Source organism: Canis aureus, chromosome 18 (assembly GCF_053574225.1).
Source record: "Canis aureus isolate CA01 chromosome 18, VMU_Caureus_v.1.0, whole genome shotgun sequence".
NCBI classification, from domain to species: Eukaryota; Metazoa; Chordata; class Mammalia; order Carnivora; family Canidae; genus Canis; species Canis aureus.
In genome coordinates, this window is record NC_135628.1 from 5,409,754 (window position 1) to 5,427,819 (window position 18,066).

The 18,066-nt window shown below is 39.7% G+C and overlaps 1 long non-coding RNA gene across 13 annotated transcripts in view; it reads left to right on the forward strand.

Moving 5' to 3' along the window:
* LOC144288530 (uncharacterized) overlaps positions 1-18,066 on the forward strand; it is a 344,649-nt gene that overhangs the window by 7,205 nt on the left and 319,378 nt on the right. For all 13 annotated transcript variants that reach the window (XR_013356393.1, XR_013356399.1, XR_013356394.1 and 10 more), the window contains 2 exons: positions 4,738-4,838; positions 6,169-6,237. This is a non-coding gene — a long non-coding RNA (uncharacterized LOC144288530). The remainder of the gene's footprint in view (positions 1-4,737; positions 4,839-6,168; positions 6,238-18,066) is intronic.

Below are 18,066 nucleotides of genomic sequence, written 5' to 3' on the forward strand. Positions count from 1 at the left end.
CCTTGTCCTCGTGGAGCTTAGAGTCTAAGTGGGAAGAAAGCCAACAGTGTGATAAGTGCTATGGTTGAGGAGGAGCAGGTTACTAAATCACCACAGCTATAAATTATTTTAAAAGGATAGATTTCTGCTGGCTGGTGACTCTATTCTATGTTGGGTGGCTGAAGCACTGATCAGCTAGCTTTTATGGGCATTGATTTTTCCCAGAATTATGATTCTAAGTATGCCTGAAGACAGGGTGCCTAAGGCTTTGGTAGAAAGAAGGAATGACTGGAGGCTGGTAGACCATAGGAACCAGGAGAGATGGCAAAATGGCACAAGCCTCAAAGGAGCAGGAAGTTTCCTGAGCACAATGACTCCACCTCCCAACTCAGCTTGAGAGGGTGTAAAGAAAACATCCCTCTCTTCTGCAGGCAAGGAGGTAGAAGGAACGTTTAGTGAGGAGGCTGATGGAGTTTGTTAACCCCTGAAAAGAGTTCCAAAGGCACCCACGGGAGGTGTGAGAAGGAGCAGAACAATGGAAAGCTGGGTTAGTAGAGAGGAAATAAAGAATATTTGGGGGAATAGTATCCTGGGGCAGACAAATGGCAAGGGGGTCATGTGTCTTGGAGGGTGACTAAGGTTTGCAGAAATATGAGACTCAGGTCCCTCTAAATCACTGGGAGGTCTGTTGAATTGCATTTCTGAGGGGGCTCTGGTCTCATTTGGGAGACTCACCTTTTTTAGAGGTCAACCGAGGTCTGGCTGGATTGTGTAGGCATGGGGGCTAGCTGGTGGTCTTGTCCATCTGGTCTCAGGGGACAAGGAGCTTGGAGGCAGCGAGAGTCCTCCAGGATAGTGTGCAGTGCAAAAATAGTAATCTCACCAAATGATGTCTAAATCTTGGCGGTGTAGTAAAGTTCAGTCTGGAAAGCCCACTATTGCTTATGCTTTCTTTACTGGTGCCTTTCTTCAAACAGGTTTAGAAGAATGTTAAAAAACATTTTAATAAGTTTCCCCCAAATTATGATCTATTAAATAATTAAGAATGTAGGGGAGAGTGAGTAAAGCAAGGATTGGGAAGGAAGAAGAGAAAGATGAAAGCTGTGAAGGGTAAGACAAAATACTGGAAAAATCAGGATAGAGCTAAGATCGTTGTAGGCAAATTGTAGGCCACCTCTATTAGTCATTCTCTGTGAAAAAGGACTTCATGTGATGTTCAAGTTGGTAGAAAGCTCTGGAAGAAATGGAGCATCTGGGCAGATCTGTTTATTCCCCAAGTGTCCATACCTCTCCCTACCCCTGTGCACTGCCTTTCGGAGTCACGTGTCACGTGTTTCAACCTCTTTAGAATGTACCCAGAAGTGCTATTGGCTAAAGAGAATTTCTCAGGACTGGTTCATTCTCTGTGCCTTGAGTTTTTATGTTTCCATCCTATCTTCCCTAGGCTTTTGCAATGGGGGAAAAATACATCTCATGATACGCAATTATTCTTGCTAATATTAAGCATCTTGAGATGGATGAAACTCTCCCCTTCCCAATCATTCCCCCTCCCCTGACCAGGACCTGTCTTAGCTGGACAGAGGTCTGCAAACTTTTATCTAGAAGCCTTGGGTGTGGCAGGCTCCAGAGCAATGACTTGAGATCCTGGACAATTGCTTAGAGACTGTCAGCCTATGCTTACGAGTCAGCGCATACTTACCTACTGGTCACAGTATTAATAGTAATAATAATAATAATAATAATAATAGTGATGATAACTCTTTCTACATGATTCATGTGCAAGCCACCGGTTTTAGCAATTTAATTACAATCTAAGCTCCACCAGGACAGAGATTTTTGCCTGTTTCGTTCACTGTTGTATCTCGAGTGCCTAGCATGGCACTTGATCCACAGAAGGCAAACATTAAATATTTCTTGGGTGGTATTATTTATTAAATTATCACCACAACTATCTGAGGTAGGTACTATTATTGTATCCAGTTTACAGATAAGAAAACTGAATAACAGAGTAGTTACATAATTTGTTAAGGTTGCACAGCCAGAAAATGGCAGAACCAAGTTTTGAACCAAACAGGATTGCTGCTTTGCAAAAATGTGAAATCAGTTTACTTAATAATCACAAAAGGAGGTTGGTCTATATACACAATGAAACACACTTGGATAACCTCACTTTTGGACAGCCAAGTATTGAATGAATTATATCGAGTCCCTTACCATATTTTTGCTCCATGCTGAGTTAACTTGGCCTTAGTTGTTGTTTAAAAAAAAAAAACAAAAAAAACCCCTTATATTTTCTGCACTAACATTTTATAAATTGTGAGCTATTTTTCCAGCCTTAAGAATATTCCTCATTTTGTTACTCCAGATGGCATTTCTTGAGATTGCCAAAATACATAAACAACATAAAAATATTAACATTTCATTTTTAAGGGAAAAATATGTCCCCCTTCTGAAAACTCAGTAATCCAAATTCTGAAATGCAAATCATCAGCAATTTCATTACTGGTTATCAGAAAGACCTACATACTTCTCTTAAAGTATTGTATTCTAAAACACATACCTGACTTCCAAAAATGTGGAGAATGAGAGGTTCCATGCTTTTCCATATTTAGACGGTTCTAAGGACTGTATCACAGCAGATGTTATAAGTAGCATTTGAAAGATGAAGTAGCTAAGTGGACCTTTTTTATAGCTGAAATTAAAGATGAGTTTAGTTGTTCTTAGAAAGAAGAAAGAACACCTGATAACTCAGCTCTGACATCTCATGGAATACTGTTTCTTTCAGGGCACTCCTGTCATCAGATTTATTTGTAGGAACTGAAAGGAATTAGTAAAATGATTTCAACATATATGAAAACATTCTTGAATAATCTTTGCTCTTGGCTCTGGGATATAGAGATGAAAGGGAACACTGCATGTACCTGAAGTAACTCATAATCTAGAGGGAGTAGGAGAAAAAAACCAAACAAATGTAAAATCCAGAGCATAATAAAACACGGTGCAGGTGCTGTGACTGTAGAATGCACAGGGTATGTGGAAGCACTGTGATGGGTGGTGTAGTAGGGGGGAGGCTTACAAGTTTCTTGGTGGGGTCGCCACCTGAACTGAGTTTTGAAAGACAGTCTAGATGTTTCTAAGGTGGAATAGTAAAAAGCATGAAGCAAGAGGAGGAAAATCCCAGGAAACTGCCAGTACTTAGGTATGCCTGGAGCAAAGCCAGTGAAGGGAATGAGCCTGGAGAATTCATCAAGAGCCACACTGGGGAGAACCATGCCCAAATGCAGGGAGACTGAATTTTTGCTCTAGAAATAATTGAGAAATACTGAAGGATGATAAGCGGGGAGGGAGAAGTTAATTTTGCATTTGTGGAAGGATGGTTTATTGGATGTCTGGTGAGATAATATTTTGAGAGATTAGCTGATGTTTTATTTTTTCCTTGTACTGCCCCCTTTCTCTACTGTTTGCCTGCCTTGATTTGCCAAATTCAGACTGCTAGCTCTATGCTTGTTTGACTTAGAGTCATAGCAAGAAATAAAGTACCCAAAGTCTGAGAAGTTGTATCTCTGAAACCTAAACTTGTTTATTGAAAATTTTAAACGATTTATGGAAAAAGTAAAAGGAATTTGAGAGGCTACAACATATATTTAAGATGTCTTGGCTAGAAATATAAAGGGCTGAAGATTTTTTTTTTTAGAGTAAAACGATTCTGACCCTATGAGAGATATTAATTTCTGTTTTGTTCTTCAGGTATTCCTCTCTCCTTTCCCATTTCTAGAAGGTGGCCAGGACTTTGTGTTTCTTGGCCTGGAGGAGTTCTGGGTTTTAGTGCCTAAAAGCAGAGTTGCCAGAAGAAATAAATCTTATTGGGAGAAAACTCATCTAGTTAAGAGGAGGAAGAGGAGAGGCAAGAGGTCCTTTAACCTGGGAAGGGTAAAGGTCTTCAGGGCCCTTACAGACCTGCACCCCATTCCCTTGTAGTGTCCCAGGAAGCTGACAGACTTTAGGACGGGAATAGGATGGGATACCCTTCGAAGGCTGAATTCATGGTAATGGCTCTATCAGCTTCAGCAAAGATTCTCATCCTTTGGGAGAATTAGCTGTGCCGTCTACCATCAAGGGATCATATTTTAGTCTCCATAAGACTCTTGGGATCCCTACGCAATCCTGGAGGTATAGAGTGGAGGAAATTAGAAGAAACTCAATAAATTAAGAATAAGATTTTCTGCTCAAAGTTAGATTTATTTAGGTTTTAGGAAAAATAATTTGATATTTCATCTACACTTGAGTTGGTGGATCAAAATTCACACCCAGTGCACATTATAGAATGATTGCTCTGGTGTTGGGGAAGAAGTCCTGGAAAATATCAAAACTGGAAGAAGACAATGGCTTAGGAAGCTTGTACTTAAAACCAAACTAACAAGGTTCTAAACTTAGGCAGGGACTCCGTGACTGGAGAGAAGTTGATAGATCTGAGAGATGCTCAGGAGATGGAATTGAGGAAGAGGGAGTGAGTATCAATCAGGCTCCCATCTGGAGATAGAAACCACACACTGATTTGAGCAGGGAAAGCTTCATATAAAGAATCATTAACTAATAACAGAGGATTCACTATGAAGGGGTAAAGAAAACTCTAAAGAATACATGAATAGCAGATATAAGGATATAAGGAGCAACCACTAGTCCCTGGGAATAAGGCAGAGAATCCAAGAAGGGAACAAATTTGGAAATTCACCCCACCCCCTGTCACCCCTACCACAGGTTGAGATTCAGATCTCAATGGAGAGAGATCCTGGTGACCACGAGCCACATCTTACACTGCTCCATAGCTCTCAGATTGCTCAAAACAAGAATTACTCAATGTAAGTACTCAATTAGTACCTGTTCAATGAATGAATGTTGAGGTCCACTTAATGGTCTCCAAAGGGCTTGAAGATCTCAATGGAGATCTGAATCTATAGCCTACTGGATGGTGAAGAAGTCTGCCAAGGGGTAGCAGTCGGGGACTGGCAAGCAGAAGACCATCTGCTAGTGTGCTGATAAAACTCTGAGTGCTAGTACAATTGGTTTGGAAGCCGTCTGAAGGTGTGCTGCTGAACTTGCTAGGTAGCCACTTCATGGCTGGCCTTCCCGGGAAGCTGGTCATGGCATCGGTGGAACTCACGGGGAAGCTCCCATGAGGAGGCTGCTGAAACTCTCTGGGGTGAACACCACACTGGACAGGAGCACAGGACCAAGAGGAAAGAAAAGAAGAGTGTTATCAGGAAGAGAACCGCTTCCTTCTGCAATGTTCTTTTAGTTTCCTCCACTGACAAAGCCTAACTTTGGGCCAGCTGGGAAAGAAGAAATGTTTTAATCCATTAAAACATTTTAAAACAGTCCAGCTTTAATATCACAAGCAAGGCAATGGAGGGTGGATTTGGAGCTCCGAGATAATAGATTGATAGCTGGCATGAGGCTTGGGGACACTCTAAGATGACTTTTAGCTTTTAGCTTGAGCGATTGAGTTTATGTTGATGTTTTTCAATAAGGAAGGAATAGGAGGTTGGGGGGAACAATAGATGGTCAAATTTAATGAGTCAAAAAGACTGCTGGTAGAATGAAAAATTGACGTGACTGATAATTGAAACATGAGACTACCAGTATTTTAGGGATAAGTGAGGCAGAGAGCCCCTGTGAAAGAAGCTGAGAAGGAGAAAGCTTATAGGAAGTGAAATTAGGGGGGAGTGGTGTTATGAAAGCCAACAGAAGAGAGATTTAAAGAAAGAAAGGGGGATGGGTAGTGCCAAAGGAAGGCCAAGTAAAAATAAGAACTGAAATGTGTCCATAGGATTTAGGATCTAGGAGACCTTGTATAGTTCTTTACCATATACAGTGTAAGTGTTAAAAGTGGGTAATAGGGAATTGGAGCATGTGGGCTGGACAAGTCATTGTGCTAGAATGTTGTAAGATGGGGAGGTGTAGAAGATGCTACGAGTATTTTCAGAGATTTACTTTAGAAATGGAGGAGAGGCATATACAAATAATCCCGATAAAAGATGTGTTGCAGTGAATGTTGTATGACACAGCAAATGAAGTGTAACTAGAACACGAGGGAGAGCTTGTCTCCTGCTGAGAGCATCATAGCAGGCTTAATTTGAAGGAAGATGGATTTAAATTGGGCTTTTTTTTTTTTTTTTTTTTTTTTTACAGGATAGTCAGAGTTTCAAGAGGCAGAGACTAGAATAAGCAAAGACACTGAGGTGGAAAGATGCAAGACAGGTAGGAAGACCATGACGTTTGACCTTTGTGTGATATGTTTAATGGCAAATATTGAGGATACTATGAGAAATGGAGTCACAAAGAGAGGAATTTTTCTATAACTGTTGACCATGGAATGAGTACTCAGTAGACCGTGGAAAGCCAATGAAAGGAAGTCGGGACTAATCCAGCATTGTGCTTGGTGGGACTGCTAGGGACAGCTGCACGGAGCACTGATTGGATGAATGATAAACTGGAAAGAAATATACCAAATTGGAGGGTTGCTGAGGTTGGCAAGGGACTAGTCCAGCCCAGGATGTTTACTTAGGAAGGAATGAGGGGATGGCTCTGTGGGGAACTAAAGGAATTTTATGAAAGAAGTGACAAGAAGTAGTGTTGAGATGTTGGAATCTGAGGGGAAGTAGAAAGGATACTAGGGTTTATAGAGATCAATATGGGGAATAATGACACCATTAGTGGAAACGGAGAAGAGAAATATGGGTAGTTTGGGTTGAGAGGAACTTTAGTTCTGGACACACTGGATAATCTTAGGATATTAGAAAATTTTTATTCTCATCTTTCAGTCCTTTAACATCCTAGCTACAACCTACTAGGTGTTTAATATAGGTTTCAAGGTCAGGTTTCTTTGTCTCCAGGTCCAGGATCTTAAATATTACATAAGATTCTACTTCTGTATATGTCTCCCCCTCTTAATTAACTAACTTGTAGTTCCTGGTGACCACGAGCCACATCTTACACTGCTCCATAGCTCTCAGATCGCCTAAAACAAGATTTGTTCAATGTAAGTACTCAATTAGTACCTGTTCAACGAATGAATGTTGAGGTCCACTTAATGGTCCCCAAAGGGCTTGAAGAAGTTCAAACTCCTGTATTTACCTAATAAATATGTGCTTGGCCTTAAGAAAACACAGCTGGTTAACTCAGTTGACTTGAGCGTGATACTAATGGGGCCAAGGTCATAGGTTTAATCCCCTTGTGGGCCGGTTCACTTTGCACTATTTTCATGCTCTCAATCTTAAACAGACTTTATAGCAAATGCAAATACATACACATGGTCCCAAAGGAACCAGCAAAAGAAAGGAGAAAGAATGAATCAGTGCAAATCCATCACCACTGCTGGAAAAACACCTTGAATAATATTACCTACTTATGGCTGGTCACTGGAGTCATTTATGTTACATATGAAGAATGGCTCATAATTAATATGTGCCCTGCTTGAATTTGTTATACTGAAGTCCAAATTAGGACATGTACCTTAAATGTAAGAGGATTTAATAATTTAGGCTAAACATTATTAAAATTATTTAACAAAGAATTTGAGGCAACCCCCCACCCAAGTTCACTAAAAATTAATTTGATTTATATATAAGACATCTTTACCAATTTAAGTGATATATTCTTGAATATATACCCCTATTCATTATGGTATAAGAAATTTGCTTTCAGAAAAAAAAAGAGAAAAAGAAGAAAGAGAAGTTTAGGGAATGACATAAAGCGTTGGAAAGATTATGGTGCTGTTAGGGCAGGTGTTCCTGGGTTTGAATCCTGAATATACAACTTATTATCTGTGTGATCTGGGACAACTTTCTTGATCTTTCAGAGTCTCAGTTTTTTACCTGTCAGATGATCCTATAGATCTTCCTGGCTCTTTCTGAGCATTTAATGAAATGATATATGTAAAGCAACTTGCACATAGGTGGTTTTAAAACAATTATTTTTCCCTTCATTTCTTATTTCCCAAAATTCCTCTGAGTTTATTTCTCTGAATTGTAAGTGATGTGAATACTTAGAGAAATTTTGTAAATAAACTGGTAGCATTAAAAATCTGTGTTATTGCATTAGTATCAAATATATCTTTTGAAAATTGATTATTTAAAAAAAATTTAAAATTTAGTTGGTTCATGTTCTCTGTATGGGAAGTATTTGTTTTAGAAATAAGGAAGTACAGCTTCCTAGAGTGATTTTGCCTTTCTGGCAAAGATGAACTTAGTTTTTTCTGATGTAGTATAAATGAAATTGTGATTAAAATGGTAGATCCTAACTTTTCTCTAAAGGGGCTGTGGAATACAGAGGTTTTCCTGCCATTATTTGCTGGAAGAATCATCACTGTGAGTCCTCTCACAGTGGCGCAGAATTTATTTCTTCTCTGTAAAGAACGGACTGCAGAATCAGGCATTCTGTGTTTGCTGGGGTCACCCCACTCTCTTTAGAGCACCAGTATTCTCCCCGACAAACACAGAAATTTGGCATCTTTGTAAAATTAGATTAGTCACAAAGTCCAAAGGAAAACATATTGATCAATATAAGACCTAGTGTTTCCTAAATAAGGTATTTTGGAAACATTCATAGAAATGGAGGAACTGGCCCACATCCACCTTTGGGTACAGTCTCTCTAGGTTTCTAATCTGCTTCCATTCTTTAGCACAGAGCACCCATTGTATTGAGCCCCTGGGCTCTAAGTGGTATCTATTAATCTCTGTTACTTGTATTCTCATTTTTCTGACTGATGTTGCTCTTGTCTGAGGAAATTTAGCAGAAGAAAGAATAAAAATGTAGTCTGTCGGGGGAGGGATGGAGACAAATATATGAAATGGAAGAATCAGGAAAAAAAATCAAAATGGAAGCATTAAGAGGAAGAATTTATGGAGTACAATTTGTCATGAGTTGTATTGACCAATAAAGAAAATGAAAAGTTTGTGGATTAATATTTTAAACTCATACCCTGAATTAGAATCCAGCAAATCAATGCCAGGAACCAGCAAATGTACTTAGCAATTAGCAGGAGGCAAAAAAAAAAAAAAAAAAAAAAAAAGAAGTGAGCTAGTTAATCAGCTTTGGAACCTACAGTGGTTCAATTTTACATTCTGATTAAACAGTTTCAATCTAGTTGTCATTTACTTTTAAAGTGCTGGTACAAGGGGTTTGCTGTAAATAGCAGTACTAATTGCACAGACTTGAGCCAAGCACACATACTGCATGCTGCGTATACTTCTCTTTTGTTGTGCAGCTCTGCCAACAAACCTGCTCCTGCTGCTCCTACCCTTTCCTTTCCTGGGCACAGCACACCCATTTACCAAGTTTTCAGGCGTGCACATCGGTGTGAATGTGTGAGTGTGCATGTGTAGGTGTCTCTGTATGGTATGCATGTGCATGTTCTTCTAAACGGATAATAATAGCATGACTATTCAAAAACAATTCCTTTTCATTTATTCCTAGGTCTTCAGATCCTATTTCCCCAAACGTGGAAACCCACCATGCTAGCCTAGAGAGCTGCTTATATCCTGGTCTCACTCTCCTTCTTTTATGGATGGTTTTTGTTTCTCTTCAGTTTCATTATTTTCCCTAAAAGTGTGAAAGGATTAGCCGTTGCCTTGCTGTGCATCCCCCCCCCACCCCCCCCACTCAAGCCACTGCTTGTCACTGAGTCACCGAGCTCTCACTGAGAGAACCCTTTATGCTAACTTGATGGAATTGCTGATAATCGGGGACTGGTATGTCAGGGCTCAGGTTGGGGCAGGACCAAAACTTGTGCTCAGAATGAAACCTAACTGCAAACATACTTCCAGGAAATTCTTGGAATGTGAATTCGGTAAGTTATGAAAAGAATTGTAAAGAAATAACAGTTTATACACATGATATAACAATTGGCAAGAGATGATGTAGCATTCTTTTCCTTTTTTAAAATCGAGCTTACTAAAAGTATTTTCATAATGTGGACGGATTGCAGCCCATCGAGAATGAACGAGCATGTGGGTGAATTAACACCAAACCTCGTGGCTATTGACAAGGAAGGTGTCCCTACCGCCATTCTCCCATCAGAGGAAAGGTTAAACTTAACAAAGCAAATGCATTAATTACTGCTCACTTCGAAAGTACTTTATTTTATTAGGGTGAGCAGTATTCATCATCTAGACACCAAGGTCCTCGGGAAAGCCATGCCAGTAAGAGAGTCAAGATAAGGGAGAGATGGCAATATCGAGAATACAGCATTTAAATCAAATTAAAGAAATACTACCAAGGTTGGACTTGGACTTGGTATTTGGACTTGTCTGTGCTGTAGGTCTCAGACACCAGGGAACATGACATCACAGAGATTCCTTTTTCATATCCACATGCATCCCCCTTAAATGAACTGTCAGTGCATTTATTAGGCCCAGAACTGAGTTCTCCCCAATTATTAATAATCTAAAATCTTTGACATTACCTTCAATATTTAAATTTTTTTTTCTCTCAGTCTATCCCAAGTTCATAGAGGAGAACCCTAACAAAAAGTCCTGTCTGGCCATAAAGGGAACACTGGTTGCCCTTAGTGAGCAGCTTGTCTACCTGCAAGCTCAGCTGTGGGGGGGGACACAGCCTTTCCCAGTTATTTTTTACTAACTGGCAGCCACGAAATCACAGCTTTGCTGTGAAGCCTGGGCAATGTGATAGGTCTAAGCCCCAAGTTGAGACAATTGAAATATGGCCTTATACATTTTTTTTAAAGATTTTATTTATTTATTTGAGAGAGAGAAAGAGAGGAGCACAGGTTGAGGCAGGGGCAGGGGGAGAGGGAGAAGCAGGCTCCTCACTGAGCAGGGAGCCTGACACGGACCATGATCCCAGGATCCCAAGACCATGACCTGAGCCGAAGGCAGATGCTTAACCGCCTGAGCCACCCAGGGGCCCCTAATAATTTTCTTATTTAATTGGAACTCTTAGGTAATCCTTTTTCATATTGCCACCACTCTAAATAAAGATAATCTGAGAGTATCAAAGTATAGTGGGAAAAGGAAACCAGGGTTTAAAGTTTAATTCTCATCCCAGCCCTACAAATATTTTGAACATGAACTCAGTCACTGGTCATAGAAGGAATAAATGGCATCTGTCCCATCAGATGCATTGTGGTTTATCAAGGGTCTTCTGGCTTGTGTTTTTAGTTGCATTTGAGATACTATTATTATTTTTTTTTGAGATACTATTATTTTGAAAAATTTGAAGCTGCAAAGAAGGGCAGGCTTGCTTTCTTTCTTTGACAGGTATTTAAGGGAGAGTTGTGTTTTGTGACTCTGAAATCAGTAATTTGAAAATAATTATTTTCCCCCTAGCCATTCACATTTGTGACCAATGTGTACAGTTTTATCAAGAATATCATGATTTAACATGAGGAGTTCCCACACAGACGAACTTTCAGGGGAGCATCTCGGTCTCTCTTCATTTTGTAGAACCGGTTTCATGTTGATATTCTTAAATGGGCAAGCACAGGCTGTGTATAACTGGAAGAATTAATAACCTATACTTTAAAAAAAAACCAAAGCACTTAATTTTACTTTTTTACTCTCACTTTCAAAGCATATAAATAATAGTTTTTTTTTCTAAATTACTCACTGCATTTAACATCTTAAAGCAGAAGTAGTTCTTCAATTGCTAGCCTCTAGCTTCTTATCTACAATATGCCTTTTAGTCACTGCGGTGTGCTTACACATATAAAATGGTTCAAGTCATAAAGACTGCTAACTCTGGGAAACGAACTAGGGGTGGTAGAAGGGGAGGAGGGTGGGGGGTGGGAGTGAATGGGTGACGGGCACTGGGTGTTATTCTGTATGTTAGTAAATTGAACACCAATAAAAAAATAAATTAAAAAAAAATAATAAAAAATAAAAAATAAAAAAAAAATAAATAAAATGGTTCAAGTCTTTTCTCCTTGCTCAGGTCCTACTTCCTTGGTAGCATTTGACACAGTGGACATTTACCCTCTGCTCATTTAGCCATGAAATTCTCTGTTCTGTGGCCATACCATTCTCGGCTCTTTCTTACTCTTTCTTTTTTTTGCTTTTCCATTTGTTTTTATTGAAGTTCTATTTGCCAACATATAGTATAACACCCAGTGCTCATCCCATCAAGTGCCCCCCTCAGTGCCCATCACCGAGTTACTCCAACTCCCGCCCACCTGCCCTTCAGCAACTCTTTGTTCATTTCCCAGAGTTAGGAGCCTCTCATGGTTTGTCTCCCTCTCTGATTTTTCCCACTCAGTTCCCCTCCTTTCCCTTATAGTCCCTTTCACTATTTCTCATATTCCCCATATGAGTGAAACCATATAATGATTGTCTTTCTCCGATTGACTTACTTCACTCAGCATAATACCCTCCAGTTCCATCCACGTCAAAGCAAATGGCGGGGATTCATCCTTTCTGATGGCTGAGTAATATTCCATTATATATATTTTACTCTTTCCTTAGAAAGCATTTTGGCTATCTGTGGTGCTTTCTTTCTTGTCACAGGAGTCCAGAGTAGAGTTGGGCAGTCATATGGAAGGAACCGGATGCCATGGAGCCTTACCAATTCCTTACCATGGTGGAGTGACTATTGCCAGAGTCCTAAGGGATTAGAAATCTGATACTAGCTTCCAAAATTGACTTAGCAAACCTTATCCCCATAGCAAATTTCACCAGAAGTTGATACTTATAAACTCGATTAAGTTAAGCTACAGTGAGATATGGAGAGGCTGAGGGGCTGGATACACCTGTCTTCTGTCTTTAAGGCAAACTGTAGGAAAGCCAAGTTGCCATCAGCAGGGTTCCATACTGAGCCTGGGGTAGGAAAATGAGGAGCAGATTAGGTAATTGATCTTCACAATGGGGATATTCTTGGTCTGGATCTGGAAAGGATGAGTTCATGGATCAGTGTTCCTTCTCTCTGCAGCTAGTACTTGGGGTTGGGATGAGCCTTTCCTCTGTGCTTCTCTTTCATCTCTGCTTCATTAGCTAATTTTCATCATACTCTGTCCCATTTTATGTTCGCCTCTCACCTTGTACATGTCCCCTCCCCCTGTTGTTCTTTATGAATGGTCTTTCTTTACTGTACAGTTATATCTTAACAGATATGGGAATCCCTTTATCCTCTGAGTTATTAGAAGTGGATTGTGTGCAGGGTATTTGCTTCGATTTACATAACTCTCATTCACAATCTTATCTTTTTTTTAAAGATTTTATTCATTTGAGAGAGGGAGAGAGACAGAGCATGAGTGGAGGGGGAGAGGCCAAGGTAGAGAGAGAAGCAGACTCCCCCGCTGAGCAGGGAGCCCCATGTGAGGGCTCCATCCAGAACCCTGGGATCATGATCTGAGCCAAAGGTAGATGCTTAACTAACTGAGCCACCCAGGCGCCTGCAATCTTATTTCTATGATTTCCATAGAAATTTGAAATCCATATGATTTCCATTTCCAATAATGATTGTCATAGGTGCCTGTTTCCCTTCTTTCTTTGTTCAGTCCCTCCTGTGACATTATCATGTGGTCGAAGGAGCATAGATTTTGCAGTCATGAAATTTCAGAGACAGGTGTCCTCTCTGCTAGTTGGGAGATCTAGCTTCTGGCCAGAAGATAAGATCTTGTAAGATCTTGGTAAGTTATTTATACCAATTGAGCTTCAGGGTTTTTTTTTTCCACTAGTAAAAATGGATTATAATGCTTGCCTTTGTTGTTGTTGTTTAAAGATTTTATTTATTTATTTGAGAGAGAGAAAGAGATAGTGCGAGATAGCATGAGTAGGGGTGGGGGCGAGGGAGAAGCAGATCCCTACTGAGCAGGGATCCCAATTCGTGGCTCTATCCCAGGACCCAGAGATCATGACCTGAGGTGAAGGCTGATGCTTAACCCACTGAGCCATCCAGGTGCCCCTAATATCTACCTTTTAACTTTCACAATGTGGTTAATTCCCAAATTCTCATCTCTAGCCCACAGCATCCTTCTGAGGTGCAGAATCCTGTTATCAACTGCTTACTAGGAATCTCTACTTGGATGCTCGCTAGCAATTTAAACTCAAAGTGTTCTAAAGGTGAATATTATCTCCCTTCAACCTACTGCTGCTTCTTTGTAATAAGTGGCTTTAGGTGCTGAGTGGGACTTAGTTCAAAACTATGATTAAAGCCCAAAGCTGGAAATAGAAGATTTTAAGTAGTCTGCATTCTAAATGCAGAGACCATACTGTTGTAGGAGTCAGGCACTTTCCCTCAGTGCTTGATGAGCGGTTTTTCCTGAGTCTGCTGTGTCCCTAGGCCTCTCCCACTCCTCCGCCTTTTACCTGCTGCCATCTTTCTCCAACCTCTTTCTCCATCCTTCCCTGAGCAGCAATAAGAAATTGTAAAATTTGGTCTAGGGTTATCAAGTAAGAATACTTCTCCTATCTCTGTCCTTCTTCCCTACCCTAAGACCAGAGGAGAAGTATGGGCAGGGGTGGGGGGGTAAGGTGAAGGATGTGTGTGAAAGAGTCCATGCCCCAACTTCCACCCCAAGCTGCAGGTCTAACACAGGATGGTAGGAAAGGAATATTCAAAAAAGAGCTATAAATCCATGTGATATTGAGGTTTCTAAATTACCAGGACTTAATGTAGAGGAGTAGAATAAAAAGTGTAGGGAAAAGTCTGATACCAAGTGTTAGAATATAAAGCAGTATCTCCAGTATCTTAACTAGAGGGAGTTAAGTTGACAAACTACTTAGGAATTATCTTATGATGTTGAAGATATGAACACTTTAAGATGCAGTAATTCTACTCCTAGATATGTCTCCAAGATAAACTCATGAATATGTGCACCAGGACACAGACACTAAAATATTTGTAGTGGGGTGCCTGGGTGGCTCAGAGTGTTAAGCACCTGACTCCTTTTTCTTTTTTTCTTTTCTTTTCTTTTCTTTTCTTTTCTTTTCTTTTCTTTTCTTTTCTTTTCTTTTCTTTTCTTTCTTTTCTTTTCTTTTCTTTTCTTTTCTTTTCTTTTCTCTTTCTTTCTTTTTCTTTTTTTTTTTAAGCTTTTATTTACTTATTTGAGAGAGAGAGAGAGCATGAGCAGAGAGGAGGAGTTGAGGTAGAGGGAGAAGCAGAATCTCTGCTGAGCAGGAAGCCCTACTCAGGGCTCAGTCCCACAGCCCTGGGTCGTGACCTGAACTGAAGGCAGGTGCCCACCATCTGACTCTTGATCTCAAGGTTGTGAGTTCAAGCTCCATGTTGGGCTCCATGCTGGGTGTGGAGCCTACTCAAAAAAGAAAAAAATTATAGTACCACTGTTTACAGCAGTCTGCTATATAAACAGACAAAAATCGTTGGACAACCAAAATGTTCATGGCAAAAACAAAAAAAAAAAGGGGATCCCTGGGTGGCGCAGCGGTTTGGCACCTGCCTTTGGCCCAGGGTGTGATCCTGGAGACCCGGGATCAAGTCCCGCGTTGGGCTCCTGGTGCATGGAGCCTGCTTCTCCCTCTGCCTGTGTCTCTGCCTCTCTCTCTCTCTCTCTCTTTCTGTGTGTGACTATCATAAATAAAACAAACAAGAAAACAAAACAAAACAAAACAAAACAAAAAAAACAAAAAAAAGTTTTAAGAAAAGATAAATAAATGGCAGTTGTTCACACAATGGAATATTGTGCAGCAGTTAAAATAAATTACAGCTATATCCAAAAATGGGGATGAATACTAATAATATAATGAGCAAAAAATAGAAATTAAAAAAAGCCAGCTCTCCAAGATTATAGAGCTTTATCACTTTGTTTTAACCCAGCATTTGTAGCAAATTAGAAAAAAAAAATCAGGGGAATGAGGGGTGCCAGGGTAGCTGTAAATTAAGCATCTGTCTTCAGCTTAGGTCATGATCCTGGGGTCCTGGGATTAAGCCCTGCATCAGGCTCCCTGCTCAGGGAGAGTCTGCTTCTCCCTCTGCCCCTCCTCCTGACTCATGCTTTCTCTCTCTCTTAAATAAAAAAACGAATAAAATCTTTTTTAAAAATCAGGGGAATAATAAACATAATTCGATATATTAGTCATATTAGGTAAGAGGAGGCACGAGAGAGAATGGGGAGATGTACATAAATAAATGTAAGTTTTTGCCATTATTTGAATTCTCCGGTTGGGTGAGTGATTTGTGGGTAATGGATTACAATATTAATAAGTACTTAATACATAAATAAAAAGAGGGCCATGAATAATAATAGTACCTAATGAAAAAAGCATTATGCCTCACCCAATGTTGTAGTCTTGAAGTCTACTAAAAAAACTAACAGAGGGACACCTGGTTGGCTCAGTGATTGAGTGTCTGCCTTTGGCTCAGGTTGAGATCCTGGAGTCCTGGGATCGAGTCCTGCATCAGGCTCCTCAGACAGCCTGCTCCTCCCTCCAACCTATGTCTCTGGCGCTCTCTCTCTGTATCTTTCATGAACAAATAAATAATATCTTTATAAACAAACAAACAAACAAACAAACAGAAAGAAAAGTTATGAAGCCAGATGGGGATAAGGTGAGAGTGATAGAGCATAGCTGAAGGCAATTACTACTGGAAAAAATTAAGTTGTCTTATGTTTATTCCCCAACAAGTCGAGACTTCTCAATAAAGTATTTTCAAGTGCATGAAACCACCCTTCTCCCAATTGCCCATATTTGAATCTGAGTCATTTTTATTTTATTTATTTTTTTAAATGGGGACATGACCCTTTTTTTTTTTTAATTTTTATTTATTTATGATAGTCACAGAGAGAGAGAGAGGCAGAGACACAGGCAGAGGGAGAAGCAGGCTCCATGCACCGGGAGCCCGACGTGGGATTCGATCCCGGGTCTCCAGGATCGTGCCCTGAGCCAAAGGCAGGCGCCAAACCGCTAAGCCACCCAGGGATCCCTGAGTCACTTTTATTACCATTGTGTAGTCTAATGTTTTTTCAGCCACAGTTCATGACCCAACAGATTACGAAATCAGTTTAGTGGTTTACTCTCAGCTTTTAAATAAAAAAAGAAAGAAAAAACAATAGAAAATATTAGCGTGTATTACACACAGTGAGGGAATATTTTTGTGAAACTTCTGTTTCAGTTATTTATGTATATGTGTCTGTGTTGAATTACAAAGTAATCGGAGGGTGCATAAAAAAAGTAGTTGGTAGCCAAATTCTATAGGTCCATTTGTAACAAACCTATTCCCTCCTTTCATTCTCACTGCCCCCACCTTTGGGCAGGTTTCCCCAGGACCTCACTTGGGTATAATGGCCTTCTAAACGGAATCTTAATTCCCTTCAACAAACTCTAGAAGGATCTAGTCAAAACACAGTTCTGATTATCACATTCCTGTTTAAAAATCCTTCAGCAATTTCCTTTTCATTATTTGTTGAAGTCAATAAAACTCTCCTCCCATGAAAAACTCTCTGAAATATAGTCCAAGCACACTTTTGTAGACTTATACACTGATGCTCTTTCCTGAAACTTTTCCAGATACACTCAATTTCACATTCTTGCAGCACCTCTACTTTTTATAGTGATAATTTACACACGTTTTGTTCTACTATTGGGTTTTAAGCTTCTGGGCATCAGTGCTTAAAATAGTGCTTTCCAAATACTAGTTGTACAGTAAATATTTGATCATGTGAGGAATGGAACTTGCAATATAATCTTGGATTTCTTTTTATTTATTGATTGATTGATTTTTAATATAAGAATGTTCACATCAGCTTTATTTTTAATAGCTGAAAACAACCAAGATATCCATTAATAGGAGAATGCATAAACAGACTGTGGTTTTTTCATACAATTAAATGCTTCTTAATAGCAAAACAGAACAAGTGATATGCCCGACAACATAGATGAATCTTAAAAACATGCTGAAAAAAAGAAGTTATATACGAAACAGTGCATACTCTATGATCCCGTATTTATAAATTTCTTGAACATGCAAAACTAATTTGGGAGGAAAAGAAATCTTATCAGTGGTTGATTCTGGTAGGGTGAGACTAAGATTGACTGGGAAGGAATGTAGGGGAACTCTAGGTAACAAATTCCCGTTGAATTTTGGGTCACATTGGTTGGATGCATTTGTCAAAACTCA